The sequence below is a fragment of the Protopterus annectens genome, chromosome 1.part1 (assembly GCF_019279795.1).
Source record: "Protopterus annectens isolate FY-2018-M chromosome 1.part1, PAN1.0, whole genome shotgun sequence".
Lineage (NCBI taxonomy): Eukaryota > Metazoa > Chordata > Ceratodontiformes > Protopteridae > Protopterus > Protopterus annectens.
In genome coordinates, this window is record NC_056726.1 from 372,071,820 (window position 1) to 372,089,840 (window position 18,021).

An 18,021-nucleotide genomic window follows, 5' to 3' on the forward strand; every position below is an offset into this window, starting at 1 on the left:
TCAAATGTTCGACTGTCATATGGTCGTCACCTTATGACTGAACTTTCAAAAGTTTGAATATCTAATAAAAAAATAAACTACACAAATAACCTACCTAAACATTTTAAGCAGGGAAGCAAGCCCCCCTGCACCCCCCATACCCCCTGCTCTTTAAATATACCAACTCTGAGATCGCACTACAGTGCAGAAAAGGGAAATCTTCCTATTCTGCGCTGTATGGAGATCTCTGTTAAAACGTTCGAACTTTCAAAAATTCGTTCATATGGTGTCGACCATAGGACAGTCGAACTTTTGAAAGTTCGATTATCTAATATAGACCCGATTAGTTACATGAATATAATGAAAATATATCTTCATTTTACAAAGACAGTACATAGGCTATACAGACATTATAAGATTACATATTGCATGATATGAAATAAACATTCAGTGCAAAGAGACAGTTCATATGGTTTTTAAATTAGTTGGAAATATTTATTGTGGTGTCAGTTTTGACACCGGGAAGTTAACACAATAACCTAGTCACATAGTATTTGGTATGAAAAGCTTTCAGTAAAGGTAGACATATATTAAGTTGTAAGGATGACACATGTTATGTGGTGGTAGACCAGTCAGTGTCTGATGAAAAGGAAATAAACATGTTAAAAGGAGTTTGTGGAGAGTAAGGTGCAGAGATGCAGCTGTAGAGATTCGGTTATATGAAGCTGGATGCAGGGGTATAGGAGGGTGGAGAAGTGAGACTGATAGAGAGGTAAAGGATAGTATAAGTAACATTATTGGTATAATGTGGAGAGATTACATGGTGACTAAGTGGGGGCAGACTGAGTGTGAAAAAGAGAATGTGGGAGTTAGCATATTGTGGAGGAGGGGTAAGAGGAGGAGTGGAACTCCAACAGAGACTCGAAGAAAGGAGGATAGTTACTCTTTCTATTTTCTGGACTGCTTTATCTGAGAGGTTGCTGTGGAACCATGATAGAGTAGGTTGGGAGAGGCCTAAGGAGGCTAGTTCTAGAAGTAGCTGCTGATGAGAGACAGTGTTTATTGCTTTAGACATATCCAGGAAGAGGGGTGCTATTGCATTGCCAGCACTTCTATTGGTATTAATGGTTTGAGTAAAGCTAAGAAGAGCAGTAGTGGTACTGTGGTGTGGCCTGAAACCATGTTGGGTGGTGGAGAGTATATTATTATTGATAATATAGTTTAGGAGTTGGGTGTAGTGCATTTTTCTAAGATTTTGGATGGGGTGGCACAATGGCAATGAGTCTGAAATTAGAGAAATCAGAGGATGCCCCATCATTATGAAGAGGTATAATGTGTGATTTATTCACACCTATAACTTAAGGGGACATAGTTCTCTGTGGCAGATCAGTTCATGAGTATAGATACTGGGTATATAAGTGGATCGGCTACTAGTTTTAGATAATCTGGAGTTAAATTATCAGCACCTAGTACTGAGATTTTAAGTTGCTCAATGTGTTTTTTAATGATAGATGTTGGTACTGGTTGAAACAATAAAGGGTCTAGATGAATATTTTTAGTGGGTGGGATGCAGAGGGGTAAGGTAGGTCGACTTTTTAGTATGGAGTGAATGGATTAAGTAAATAGGCAGTTGAATTGTTCTGGATGGCGTCAGAGTTATTTTTGGTTGTTGGAATTAGAGTGGTGGTTTTTATAGGGTGCAACAGTCATTTTATGGAAGTACAGAATAGTTTAGGTTGATGTTGGTGGCTGTCTTGCAGGTTTTAGTAGTAGGAAATTTTATCTGATTTAATTTTTTATTTAAAAAGGTTACAGAGGTGTCAAATGTTTTTCCAAATTTGATGAGATTAATCAGTAAAAACAAAATGAAAACTCCAACAAAGCTAGAACTTCCACTGAGTGACCTCCCAAGCCTGTTGTATCAGAGGCACATGGGATATATGCAAATGATACTTATGAACATCAGGTGTTTCAGCTAATTGGTGATTCTGAATGCCCATGACCTGATGTTCATAAGGATAATTTGCATATATCCCATGTGCCTCTGATACAAGAAGTTTGGGAGCTCACTCTAGCTTTGCTGGAGTTTTCATTTTTTTTACTGGTTGTTTTTTCAGTGACCTTCTCACTCATTGTTTTAGTTTGTTGTTTGGGATATTTTTGCAGTGACCCTAAGGATAATGCACATCAGTTGGGTATAACAGCCCTGTGTTTCTAACGCTTAGTCAAACACTCTGCTTGTGCTGTGCTGATGAGGTCATAACAAGGGCGAAATATGCATATCCACAGCTAGTGGGGTTTGGCTTTATTGGTCTGAAATTGTCCATTAAAACAATGAAGCAAGTCATGGGCATTCAGAATCACCAATTAGTTGAAACAATTGATGTTCATAATGATCCTTTGCATATATCCCATGTGCCACTGATACAAGAGGTTTGGGAGGCCACTCAGTGGAAGTTCTAGCTTTGCTGAAGTTTTCATTTTGTTTTTACTGATTGGTTTTCAGTGACCTTCTCACTTATTGTTTTAGTTTGTTGTTTGTGATATTTTTGCAGTGACCCTAATGATAATGGACATCAGTTTGGGTATAACAGTCTTGTGTTTTTAATGCTTAGTCAAACACTCTGCTTGTGCTGTGCTGATGAGGTCACAACAAGGCCAAAATATGTATATCCACAGTTCGTGGGGTTTGGCTTTATTGGTCTGAAATTGTCCATTAAAATGATGAAACAAGTCATGGGCATTCAGAATCGCCGATTAGCTGAAACACCTGATGTTCATAAAGATCATTTGCATATATCTCATCTCTGATACAAGAGGTTTGGAAGGTCACTCAGTGGAAGTTCTAGCTTTGCTGGAGTTTTCATTTTGTTTTTACTGATTGGTTTTTCGGTGACCTTCTCACTCATTGTGTTAAATTTGATGAGATTAGTTGTGAACCTTTTTTTTTATTCCTTGTCTCTTTTTAACGTAATTTGCCTGGTCTCATTTGTCTGCCATGGGATAGGATTGGATTTATTTATTTTCCTTCCTTCCTTCCTTCAAGTTCACATAGTATGTCTTTGAATGTATTATTGAATTGGTTAACAGCATCTTCTAGAGGTAGGTTATTTAAGAATGTTCCAGTTATGTTTGTACAGGTAGGTAGTGAAGATGCCTTTGTTAAATTGCGACAGTTTATGTGCTAGTTTATACGTTATGTGTTTGTGGGTGTATGTGTATACATTATTGCAATAGTAGGGAGATGGTCACTGATGATGTCAGGTAGACAGCTGGCAATGTTAACATGCTTTGGGGCAGTAGTGAGAATTCAGTCTAAAGTTGCATGTCTATTGGATCTTTTGTCAATTCTGGTAGTAGCTGTGATTCCTTGGGTAAAACTGTACAGATTCTTAGTCAGTGAGGGTGAGTCAGAGCTGATGAGTTGATAGTATTAAGGTTGCCTACTATAATATGCCTGTGGTTAATGTTGTATGATACCCAGTAGAGGATGTCTTCAACCAGTGAGATAGTGTCACCAGGAGGATGTATCTTGATACATCATGATTGACAGACCTTGATGCTTTGCCAGAGATGGCCTGCATCTGTCACCTCTGGGCTTCCAGATACTGGCCAAGGCTCTTGCCACCCCTATAGTGCCTTTTTAGGCTATGTTCCAAAGACCAAATTACCACCGTAACAGCTACAAACAAATGCAGTCTGAGGGTCATGCTGCTCAATACTAGAAGTCTAAATCTCAAAATGCACTCACTGGAACCACTACTTAAAATGGAGAACATTGACATTTGTGCTGTAACAGAGACCTGGTTCAAAGCAGCAGAAAGCACCCCTGCACTACCAGGCTATAATGTATTCCACAACTTTCGGCTCCAGAACTTGTACCAAAGCTCCAAAGGTGGAGGTGGTTCCATATTCATAAAGGATGTGTACACCTCCAGACTGGTAGCCCAACATAATGCATCAGAGCTACTTCAGGTGCAGCAAACATTGAGTAAGACAGCAATTCGGGTCATAGCCTGCTATAGGTCCCCAACCATGTTCCAAGACTCACCCTCCATGTTCCTAAGCACCCTGGAGAATATTAGGTCCAACCTAACACTCTCATACTGGGTGACTTCAACTACCCCTCCATTAACTGGGTAAACTACTCATGTACCAATACTTTTGCCCAGCATTTCCTGAAATTCATTAATTCCAATGCCCTGGACCAGCTCGTTCTTACCCCCACTAGAGGGAGCAACATCCTTGATCTGGTCATTACTAACATGGGCGACCATTGCTCTACACCAGAAGTCAACTCCTCCCTGGTTAGATCTGACTACAAACTAATCACCTTGGAAATCCACATCACTCCCACCCCCCACCCCCGCTGCAAAGGTAACCACCATGAAAAACTTTTCCAAAGCTAACTTTGGGCTACTAAAACAGAGGTGGTTAACTTCATGGCACCCATGCAAATGGAGACTAGTTGCATGACTGCCGAATCATACACCAATGCACTGTACAAACACATACACAAATGCATGGATCTCACCATACCCAACAGAACCAAGGAAGCCAATCTGGTGGGCCCCTGCCATAAACAAAGTCTACAACAGAAGGAAGAAACTGATGCAGAATAAGATAAAGTCCCAAGACTGCAAAAACTCCCTTATCAGCCTCAACAAAAAGTTGAGATCCCTCATCAAATCCTCTAAAGCTAACTATGAAAACAGAATTGCAGCAGATAGTAAAGGCAAACATAAGGCCTTCTATAGTTATATAAAGAATCTCCACGGCAATACCCAGATTTGCTCTGAGCTACTGCACAATGGTACCTCCTATACCGAGCCAACAAATATTGCCAATATACTGACTGCCAGATTCAGTGCCAACTTTACCCCTCTCTCCCCCTCCAAAGGACCAATCACAATACCAATAGATTGCCAGGCACCCAGTATTACTGCTGCACAGGTTAAAACAGCACTGTCCAAGGCCAAGAATACAGCTTTTATGGGACCTGACAATATCCCTGGCTGTGTTCTACATGAACTGCAGAGTGAACTTGCACCACACCTGTGTGCCCTGTTCAGTCACAGCTTCACCTCAGGCTTTGTCCCTACTGAATGGCACATTGCTAAAGTCATCCCTCTCTACAAAGGAGGAGTGACTACAGACACTGGGAACTATTGCCCCATTAGCCTGATGAGTCTGATATGCAAAGCTATGGAACGCATCATCATGGACCTAATAAGCAAGGATATAGGGAATCTTCAAACTCTGGATCCCACACAGTTTGGTTTTGTGAAGAGTAGATCATGCCTGCTCAACCTGGTTGACTTCTTTAACAAGGTGGTCCATACAGCCTACCTTGATCTGGCCAAGGCCTTTGATACCATTACCCACTCAGGAATCATAGAAAAACTCACTAAGCTAGGCATCAGCCCCTATATCACTAGGTGGGTTGCAAACTGGCTCACAGATAGAACCCACAGTGTGAAAGTAGCTGACTCCAAGTCAGACTGCCGACCAGTCATGAGTGGAGTCTTACAGGGTTCGGTCCTGGGTCCTCTTCTGTTTGGTATCTACTTCTCTGAAGTCCAGGCCAACAAGAAGGGACTCTGGCTGACAAAGTTTGCAGACGATTGCAAGTTGTGAACTATTATTAACTCCCCAAGTGATGTTGACATCATGCAGATAGGCCTCACTGAGACCAACGACTGGTATCAGAACCATGGCCTTAAGCTCTGTGCCAAAAAATGTGTCATCATCCCCTTTGGGAAAAACTCGATTCCCGTGAATTAGCACATCGATGGTAGTCCACTGAACACAGAAGGCATTATAAGAGATCTGGGAACAGAGATTGATAGCAACCTCTCTTTTGACCACCACATTGTCACTGTGATCAGAAAGTCCTTCTATGTGGCATATCTCATTACTAAGGGTTTTGCATCCAGGAAGAAAGAGGTCATTGTCTCCCTCTACTCTTCCCTCATTAGGCCAATCATTGAGTGCACTGCCCCATTTGGCATGTACCTCACTAGACACCTGTAACAAATGGAGAGGCCACAAAAGTACCTCACAAAGATGATCCTAGGCCTTAAACAATTGTCCTATATGGACAGGCTAAAAAAACTCCAACTATTCTCTGTCTCATATCACCTACTTAGAGGCGATCTCTACTTGACTTACAAAGCCACATCTGACCCAGCTCTGTTAGAAATGCTACATCTAAAGAAATCCCAATCCCTCCGCACCACACACTCCAGAGACCTCAACGTCATTACCACAATCAACAGAACATGCTGGAGGGATAGGTTCATAACCCAGAGACTGCCCATGCTATGGAATAGACTGCCCATACATGTCAAACAGAGCACCTCACTGGCCCTCTTCAAGAGCAATCTTGATGAGTGGATGGGAAATAGAAAATTCATCCCGGGGATCACTCCAGTGGCTGTACTTGACAGAGGCACTGGGAACTAATGTCGGTTGGCACGATGCCAGGGTAATCCTATGGGCTAGGCTTGTAAAGGCTTCAGGCCATTAGCCTAGTACACACGTATGAACCTACGAACATTGCATATAAACTTGCTACTGTTATTTTGAAGCGAATGATAATTAGTTCGGTGTTTGCAAAGGTGGAGGCTGGGGGTTGGATAGGCTGTGTCTTCAAGGGTACAGTTCTCAAACAGGATGGCATCAAATGGGGAAACATAAACAGGAAGTAGAAGAAAACAGCAAATGACAAAGAGAAGAAAAGCAGTCAAGGCAGTAATTCTTTTACCTACCTTGTTCTGTGGGGGAGCATCTTCTTTAGCAAACCACTGATCTGAAGTTAACATACAGCTGCTGTAATAGTTTCTTATGAGATACCTGCCCTCATGAAGAAATCAAAGCTCTTTATTCACATTGTTGCAAATTTATTAAGATTCTTCTGGCAGGATTTGAATTGCATTTAATAAATAAACCTCAGTAGAATCTGTAATACTCTTGTTTCTCAACATATATTAGGAAATACATCTAACATTTTTTAATAAAAGTTATCTTAACCACTAAATATAAAATCCTGGATAAAGGAATGTTCCTAATCACAGCTGATAAGCAGTTCTGCTTGCCTGAGTACTATAAAGATTTGCTTGACAATAGACAGTTTGATAATGGTGCTTTGAGAAAAAAAAACTATCACCAATTGTTTGCTGTTCATAATTGGCACTAGAATGTATCTATGGAATATTCAGCTCAGATCTGTTTTCTGCAATGTTAATTGCACTTGGGTAAAGTTTACAAAAGTCAGCACACACTGACAGTGGAAGTAATATGAAATACAATTTGCTTGTGGTTTATCAGCTTAAGTTTTGACAGGAAATGTTTCAAGTTAAAATTCTTTTTTAATGCATACTGAAATATTTACATCATTAAAATGTATTTACTTCTATTGTAAATGCTAGCCAAAAAAAAAAAAAAAAAACAAGTCTTAACTTTTGCAGCAGGGATATTATCAATGAGATGGCACAGTATCATGTGAATGACATATATATGAGCCTGTCTCCTTGAATAATGCTTCCACCTTATATATGAAATCGGTATAATAGAAGATCATAACTTTTCTCGAGAGATTAAAATAATGACAAAGGTTAGATTCATAATGTGTCAAGGTTTACATTGTTATATTTTACTTTATTTATCTGTAACATGACATGTCAAAGTCTGGGAATTCAAAATGTGTTTTTTTTGAGGCTCCATTTCTGAATCCCAAATGCTGATAGCCATCCCATCCAAACTAGTGCTAAGCTCAGGTATGTACCAGAAATACATTTTAGCATTTTAGAACTTTTATGCCAGATAGAATTTCCCCACAAACCCCCTACTTTATAATTCTAAAACCAATGTCACCCTTCCTTCAGGTCTGTGGTAAAATGGCTCATAGAGGTATCTCACTGTACCCTGCTATTTCTATCTTTCACATTGTACAAAAATATGTGAATTTGGAAAGCCACAACGTGACAAGTCATGTATTTGTGAAGCTGGTCTTGAAAAAGTGTCATTGGATCACCTGAGGCCTAATATCTTGTAATATTTATGCAACTTCGAAGTGATGAAAACTCTATGTGAGAGTATTCCAATAGTATGAGTCACTAGGTAAAAAAAAAACAAAACAAAAAAAAAAACAGAAAAAGAACTTTTTATAGTCTAGTACTGAACAGACCTTAAGATAACATGCAGTCACAGTGAGATTTTGATCATGTTGAAAACATGTAATAGATTTTTGATTGGGCTACCAAGGGAACGAACCTGACAAGGGCTGAAATAGATACAGTCAATCTATGTTTATTTATTTATTTGTTATCTGTGGAAACAGTCTCATCCATTCAACATTCACAACCCAGAACACGAGCATAATCATACAAAATCGATTCACGATTATTTGATGAAGCCTTTTTCTTAATTGGGTAAAACAGTTAAAAATTGCTGAAAGCTGCTTTCAGTGAACAGGACTTTAAGATTTGTTGCAGCCGGCAAACCAGTCAGCAAAATTTGATGTTCATTGTCTACAGTAGTCTGCTGATAAATGAAAGATATGAAGTTGTCTGAGAGTAAGGGGCTTCACATTGGATGGACAGCTGTAAAATGAGATGAAAGAATGTTAGCTCCTGCTGAAATCAGATAACTTAGGTATTGAACCTGTGGCCCCAACAGTTGCAATTTTTGTTTATTCATTTTTAAACCCTATTTCAGCTAATTTAATTAGACTGCAGATTGTATCTTGTTAATACATAGCGAGGGAGTCAGAAGCCATAAGTAAATAATCCACATGCAAATCTAATAAAGATCTGCAGTAAAGTTTGCTCTTATACAACTGTTTTTTTTTTTTCATTTCACAAACCATTTGGTATTTACGGGGCTTAAAACTTAACTTTTATATGAAAAAAAGACAAACTAGTGCCTTGACAGTATGCCTTCTACTGGTTCTAAAATACATAAATTTCTAGGTTCATAGATTAGTACTAGGCTAATTGCACTTGCGAGCCATTTTAAACCTAGCCAATTATCCCTCATGAAACTCAAACCCTGCACCTTGTGTTTGTAAGGCAAACACCTTAACCATTAGGCCACCCTCTATCCACTTTATATAATTACTTGTTAAAGTGCCACTGGATAGCCGCAGTGGTTCACCGATAGCATTGTTGCCTCACAGCAAGAGGCTCTCCTGTTCGATTCTTGGCTGGAGTGCCTTCTGTGTGGAGTCTGCATGTCCTCCCCGTGGTCGAGTGGCATTTGAAAGACATTCTTGAATGGGTGTGCCTTTGTTGAAGGTTGGGCGTTGGGCTGGCAACTCGGCACTATAAAAATCTACTGCCAATCATTAGCGGACCCGAGTTCCGCTGTGGCGACCCCTAACCGGGAAAAGACAAACAACTTCTTAAAGTGCCACTAATCAGAAAGAACTGCAGTTAATCAAATCTTTTTAACAAAATTTACAATAAATAGTTCATTATTAAGACCCATGAAAAGTATCAAACTTAAATATAAAACAAGCCTTCTTCTGCAACAAAATATCTGAAATATATATAAATAATCATTTATACATTAAAAAACTCTAATAAATTACCTCCAGGTGCATGTTCTTTTTCCAAATGCTGTGCAACAGCTCTTTTTGAGATCTGTTGCATATATTTTTCAAATGTTCCAAAATTTGTTCACTGATAGGACATATTGTTTATCCTTTGTAACATAAATCACACTGACATCTTAGTAAATCACTGCCTTAGTAGAATAGCCAGATAGGAAGACAGGAGCAGGAATACATTTGTTACTATTAATAAAGTGAATAGCGGGGATCTAGATGCTTCCATATACTACATATTTTACATTTATTTTCCAATTCTGTAAGATATCCATATGAATCAGCCTGTCAGACTTGGAGAGTTCTTATAAGAGATTTTTAGGGTGCTATTCAATTGTGCACCCAACACCTCATTTACTGTTATTATATGCCAATATCTATGTAAAATACATCTTCCCCCAACATAAATGTGGCACAATGTATAACAAAATGAATTTTACAACATTCTGTCAACCAACTCCTCTTCTTATTATTAACCATTATGTATTGCTAATTTATTTTATTTACTGGGAAAGTCCGACTTGGAATGAGGTCAGTTGTCAGCGGAGGCCCAGGGAGAAACACTCCATGCACATGTCTTTGTAATGTGGGAGGAAACCACAGCACCCGGAGGAAACCCACACGAATGCAAGGAGGACATGCAGACTCCGCGCAGAAGGAACTCCAGATGAGAATTGAACCGGATAACCTCTTGCTGTGAGGTGACAGTGCTACCGCTGCACCACTGCACCATCCAACTATATCATCCTGGTTTGCTTATTCATACTGAACGTTCCTTAACAATGAATATGTTTTTTACTACATCCCCTTGTTCTTAACCCTTATACAGTTTGCAATGCCACCTTATCAAATTTGTCTTGCTCAGAACATAAAGAACTTACTTATAACTCAATTCAAGTGCAAATTGGACAATTGGATGGGGAACAGGAAACTCATTCCTGGTTTGGCACCTATGTCTCTAATGGACACAGGTTCATCTCCCAGGCCCCTGCATGTAAATGTTTCACTTCCCAAGCCTCTGCTTACACTTATCAAGGGTATCAGAACTTGTCAGAGATTTGGGATGCATGGTTAGGCTTAAAAAGATCCTTGTGGCCATTAGCCTAGTAAACACCTATGAACCTACAAGAATTCACCACAGAGTACTGACTTCACTAAATATGGCTCATGTGCAGCAGTACAGTGTAAAAAAGAGTTGTTTTCTCTCTGTTTTATATACAGTGTCATACATATTTTATTAACAACATACATTTTAATATAAAAATAATTTATAATCATTTCCTGCCTGTCAAATGTAAAGGAAATTAAAAAAAACTGTTATTCTGAATCCTTTTGAAAAAAAAAATTCCCTTTTCTCTCCTTCAGTAATAATAAAAAAAATCATCTGTATAACTACCATAGAAAAATAATTTCTCTGTAAAATAGATGTTTTTGTATATAACTGTTTCTTTAAACCTTCCAAAGAATATGTTGGCATACATGTGGGCAATCTTAGCCCCCCCCCCCCCCATAATAGCTTCTTCAGATGCTTATTTAAATATTTTTTTCCCAATAGAAACAATTATTTTTCAAACAAAATACTACAAGCCATGACAATTCCCTTTTCACTTGGGCAATCCCCAAATAATTCTGTATCACTTTAATTCCTAAATCATGCTGAATGGAAAAATATAAAGCATAGATATCAGTTGTAACAAAAGCATAGCGCTTTTCCACTGCACATTTTTCAAAACTTTCAGATATGAGATGTATCCCTAACATAAGAATTTAGGCCTTTCACAAAGGGGAGTTAAGTAATAAATCCAGTACTATGTCCACCCTCTTCACTGGGCACCCTATTTGAGAAGCTATAGGCCTACCAGAGGGAAATTTATATGTTATGTATTTTGGGTAAAGCATAAAACAATGGAAGCCTCGGTCTCAACAACAATTGTTCTCCCATTTTGGCTTAGTTATATATGACTATATCATTTGATCTATAAGTGATTGTAAATGTAATAGATTTTATAACAGTGCTTCTTATTCTTTATAATTATTTAATAAATAATAACACACTGATAAATAAAAACATTTAGGCATAATAGCAACATTTCCCCTTTATCTGCAGGTTTTATTACCAAGTCCTTGTTATTTTGTAACTGTTTAGCCATTCACTCCTCATTAATTTATACCTAATGACAAGCTTGGCACATTCATTAAAGTACTTAATAATATAATTTGTTTACAACATTATAATGGATTTGTGGTTATATATTAGGAAAAGGGTAAATGTAATGAGTCTGGCTCTTCAAATTTGCCTGCACTAAGTTGTCTTATGAAGGCCTATTAACATTATACAACCTTTTCTTTTGTGCAAAAAAATGCTTAACTGTAACTTGCACAATAATAACCACAAATCCAACTTCAATTCTCCTAATGAAAACTTATAAGTAAGAATAAACTTTATTCTCTTCTGTAACAAAATTACATTTCTTCTGGCACTAATAGACCCATAAGGATAAAGAGTAACAATGAATCTTTGGTGGGTAATGTATTAGACAATATTATATTTACTCCACTTTTGGAATATTTTATATCAAAACCTTTGATTTTCTTGCATTTGTTTGTATTTTTACTCACTTTTTGTCATTTCTAATGTCTGACTGCTCATTATCCTTCTGTATTACCGTTCCTTTCTTCCTGTTGCACCAAAGATGCAAAATCACCCTCTGCTCATCATGCTGTGCCTCAGTGATCAAAAAACTTCCCAGAATCCTTTGTAGAACATGGCCTACATAAGGTCATTTCCCATGGAAACCTTATGTCATCTTCATATACTCATTTCATTTCTCCTGAGAACAGAGCAGGGAATTCTATATAGCTCTGTCAACTGTGGTAGCCTAGTCCGGGTGCATTGCTGTCCTTTATAAGTAAAGGCAAGTAAATACTGGATGTCTGTGTGAACTGCAATAGAGAAAATGGTGCAAAAATATCAGTAACTGAGAAAGTGTCCACAGGAAGAAAGATAGAGCTAAGAATTTGTATTTGGCATAACTGGTAAAGCTGACAGCATCACTGCATTTACTAGTCTTCAGTCTTGGATAAAATGAAAGGTTTCCATTTGTGTTTTTAACTGGAAATATAGGAGTACTACATGGATTTTTAGTCAGCACTATAATTCCTTGAAGTATTAATGCTGAACATACAGGTTCAATTCCCTTCTCCACTTCTGCTAACAAAGGATACTGAGCAACCTGTGGGAAGGACTACTGAGTAAAGTAACTTTTTACAACGTTTGTATCTTTAATGGATCCTGTGTGATAGATACATCATCATTATGTGCACTGTATTCTTCTGGGTGAACATCACATGACAGGGTTCCTACAGAAAAATAATAATTTAGAATACTTAGAAAGATTCTATCAGGAGTAGAGTAAGCAGAGTATTTTAGTTTACTTAACAAATCTCTACCTTATAAGCTAAGATGGACTGAGGTTCCACCAATAAATGCACGATGATTGTGTAATACCCCTATCTGAATAGGTATTGGAAGTTTCTAGATGATCTAAGGGTACTTGTCAATCTTCAACTCTTCTAACATATTGTTTAGAAAGAAGGAGATTTTCAGCATTGTATGAAGTGATCATGGAGTGAGTGATTCTAGTATTTATAAGGAACATAATCCTAATGTCTAAAACCTTGATGTATACAAGTGGACCCTTTTGATTTATAGGCACTAATGTAAATAGATGTGAGTTCTGTCCATGGCTTCCCCATTTATCTTGCTGCCAAGTCGGAGGCTGCCAAGCAGTAGTCCTAACCGGAGGCTACTGTTTCTATGTCATTTGTCACAGGATAAGGCTGTTGATAAAAAGATTTATATCAGGCAAAAAAGGGATGACCTGCTTGGCCACAGTTAAAGTAGAAATTTGCATTTGGACTAGGGTACATTGGAACCTTCCCTAAATTCTGATTAGTTGCCCTTGATTTTGATATGATTACCTTGTAGCATACCTCTCAACTGTACAGATTTCTGCAGACTGTCCAGATTTTTGCCTCATATTTTTGGTCCAGTTTTCATAAAATCATGGTTTTCTAGCAAATCACTGGCAAATCATTAAAGACTGAAGTAAAAAATGACAGACATTTGAGTTTCAGACTTCATACCCTTCAAAGAATTCATACTTATGCAAAACATGTTACTCTATCAACTTTCTAAGTTTGTAAGAGCAATGTTTAAAAAATGTCCCTATTTTTGGGCCTTTGTCCCCCAATATTTATGGCTTTGTCTAGATTTCTTGCTGTAAGAGGTTGAGAGGTATGCCTTGTAGGTACTATACAATGGTCTGCTGAGGAATTCTAAACTTGCCTCTTTCTCCTCTGGCCTGATTTCCTTTACCTCTGTCTCTTCCCCTGAGGTTAGTCTCAAACTGTCAAGACTTGAATATTCATTTTTTTTCTTTAACCATATGTTCTGCAAGATACTAAGTTTGGTTAACTATTTCATGTAATCCAAAACTCAAGCAGTTAAGGCAGAACCTTCTTTATTTGGCCTCATATGTGGGGCAGTAATCCCTCAACAAAGACTGAAGATATTCTGCTGGCAGCTGCATGTCCATGTTGGTTCAAGATATTCTAAGAAGGATGTAAATGCATTTATCAGGTGTTGCAAATAGCTATCTATAGTCTCATCTTTTTGTACAATATTTTTTTTATCTGTAACCAAGTCATCACTGGGTGATAAACTGTTGTAATGACATTAATTAAATATTGTCATTTGGCCTTGAAATTTGTATTTGTGTGTTTTGGTATTTCTATGCCATCCTCTTCTGTTTTGGAAGCTTCCCATATTTTCTTGAAAATATCTCATGGGATGGATATTTTTAATACTGCTCTTAAATCTTTGATAGTAGGGTTTTGTATCTGGAGATGACCCAACATGATATTAATAGATTTTGCAAAATGACAGATGAGAGAGAATCAGTTATAGTCTGAAAGTCCCCTGCAGACCAAGGGTATATTGCATTAATATTAAGCTCAGTGCTGTTACCTCAGATGGCTGCAGGGTTGGGAATTTGTTTTAAGAAGTGAATCTGGGTGTTAAAGTTGTGGAAGAATCTTCCAATGCATTTTGTTTCAGGGATGGGAGCCAGTGGAATTCTTCTCCCTCTATTATAATAGTAAATTCTGTGACCATGCCTTTGAAAATTTAAAGATTAGTTTGGCATTTGATATAAATCGCTTCAGTTTTAGTCTTTGAATAGTCTTGGCTTCCTTTTTGCATGTAGACATCTTTTAGTTTGTTCTGTTACTTTTCAGCCTTTTCTATTGCTCTCACTATCATTTAGTAGCAAACTCAGTCTCACGCAAGGCCAAAACACCAAAGTAATTCAAGTATACAAAACAACCAGCACTCAAAGTCAGCTTCCAAATGAACTTTTAATATCAATAAAAAGTACAATGGACCACTTCAATGTAGGAATAACAATACAGCATACCGGTTTTGGCTTTACGCCGTCATCAGTGCATATTAACTTCCATAATTTAGTGAGTTAAATATAATTCCCTCAACTAATTAAACCCATAATTGGCTATTATAACTGCTCATTAAGTCCTGGTGCAAACAACGCCCCCAATTTACTAATCCACGTTTGTTCTTTTTAGTTTAACAATAAATGCCATCCAACCTTATTATTGGTTTTAAAACTTAACACTGTAAAAGTAGCCAAATCCAGCTCCAGACAAGTGACAAGTGGAGTACCTCAGGGTTCAGTCCTGGGGCCGCTCTTGTTTGGCATCTACTTCTCTGAAGTACAGGTCAACACTAAGGGACTCTGGCTAACAAAGTTTGCAGATGACTGCAAACTGGGAGCCATTATGAATCCCCAAATGATGTGGATACTCTACAAAAGGGCCTTATAGAAACAGATGCTTGGTGCCAGAGCCATGGGCTCAAGCTCAATGCCAAGAAATGTATTGTTATCCCCTTTGGGAAAAAACATGTATCCATGAATTACCATATAGGTGGCAGTACACTAAACACAGAAAGTGTGATAAGAGACTTAGGGACACAGGTGGACAGTGGTCTCACCTTCGATAACCGCATCGCCACAACAGTCAGGAAATCCTTCTATGTGGCACACCTCATCACGAAGGGCTTTTCATCCAGAAAAATGGAGGTCATTGTCCCACTGTACTCATCCCTTATTAGACCCATTATAGAATACAACGCCCCATTTGGTATGTACCTCTCAAGACATCTGCAACAACTGGAAAGGCCTCAGAAATACCTCACTAAAAGAATCACAGGCCTAAAGCAGATGCCCTACACTGACCGCCTTAAAAAACTCCAGCTATACTCTGTCGCATATCGTCTACTCAGAGGCGATCTCTGCTTAACATACAAGGCCATGTCAAACCCAGAGCTGTTGGACATGCTACACTTAAAGAAATCCCAATCCCTCAGAGCTACACGCTCCAGGGATCTAAACCTTGTCATCACAATAAACAAAACATGCTGGAGGGATAGGTTCCTGACCCAGAGACTCCCCAGACTCTGGAATAGATTGCCCATACATGTCAAGCAGAGTGCCTCTTTGGACCTCTTCAAGAGGAACCTTGACAATTGGATGGGAGAAAGGAAATTCACCCCAGGGATCACGTCAGTCGCCCTGCTAGACAGGGGTCCAGGAAAGTAAATAATGTGGGAAGAAATAGCCAGGGAATTGTTATGGCTAGGCTTGTATAGGCCCTAGGGCTGATAGCCTAGTACCAACCTATGAACCTACTTTGTCAATAATTGTAAACATGAAACATGCAGAGGCATGTTTATGGTATGTTTATATAAAGCATTCGTAAGTCCGGCGCACCTTATCTCACTAAGGTATTCAGACATTCTTAACTTCAAAGGATGTGAAGTTTGCCCTACATAAAATGCTGAGCAAGAACACCGCCAAATATACCACCCAGTCTGTGTTCAAAATATCAAATACTCTGGAACTATTTTTAGAATTAAAATATTTGTTCACCTGGAAAATAACCCATTAATCTTTGTCCATCTAACCTACTTGTTATCATTTAACTAGTACCTCTGCTTTAAGTAGCTGCAAATGCATTTTCAGTTGGGGCTAATGTGAGGGTCCCACCTCACCCCCTCTTTGAATAGTGGATCAAGACAGGTAGTTGAATCAACTTGTGAGCTCTGCTCAGATGATTCATCATATGGAGGGAAGGTGCAGCTGATAGCAACAGGTGACAGTCATTGTCCTCAGAAGAATACTGATGTAGTAATTTTAATTTTTCTAAGTCTTTCAGGGGATACAATCCCCATGGCTGTTCTTTTAGGACCTCTCTGTAATTTTTTATGGTTCTGTTAACATCTCTCAATTGTTTTCATAGCTTATGAGCATTACATTTTTCAAACTTTTTATAAATTATGTTTCTTAGTTTCATTCTTTTAGTCATTAAAAACTGCCCAGCAGGAGGCAAGAACTTTAGTTCTCTTTTTTCTTTAGTTTTGCTTTTAAATTATCTAACAGATCTGTATTAAAAAGTTTCATCTACAGGAAATCTAACTGCACCATCATCGTTTAATGAGCTCAGTCAGTCTCTCTGAGTATGCAAAGTTTTATGTACCAAAATACTGATACATGTGCTTAGGCAGAGTTCCAGACTCCAGTTCCTTTATTTATTTACAGTTAACTGAAATATTTCCACTAGGCCAATGGCTTCTTTACAGGGGAGACCCAATGGGCTCCCTATTGAAATGCTGTAACTTGAAATGCTGAGTGTCGACAAGCCGAAAAAAAGACCAAAAACACTGGAGAAGATCAAATTTTGAAAATCGTTCTTCTTCTTTAAATTTCTTTTTGTGGGAGAGGGGTACCAAGCCCCCCACATACCCCAGTCTTATATATATATATATATATATATATATATATATATCAACTCTGAGATTGCCATACCTCAGAGAAAAGGGAATATTCCAAGAAATGGCATCTCAGAGTTAGTATATGTAAGTCCGCTCTTTTTGCCTTTCAGTAACTGTTAATTTTTGACTCGCTGTAGTGTGTCTCAATATTTCAAATGGTTAATGACTCAATATGGTATTCATACTGATCATATTGATTCATATTAATTCCACACTTGCACCCATTGCAATTTTACTATAACAAGAAAAATCTCTTTCAAATACTGTAACTCCCTCATACAGAAAAGGAAAAAAACAAGAAATAAAAAAAAAATTCCCCTCTCACTCACCTGCAGAATTGTCGCACTGTAGTAAAGCTGAGAAAAGGTTACAGGAGGAAATTCACAGAGGGTGGGAAACACATGATAGAAGACTGTCTGACTGGGTCCAGAAAGATATTCTCTGCTGCAGCAGTTTCAAATGTCTCTGAAATTCATGTTACCTGCACCAGCTATTGTGGTAAAAAGACAATACTCAGAATTCAGCA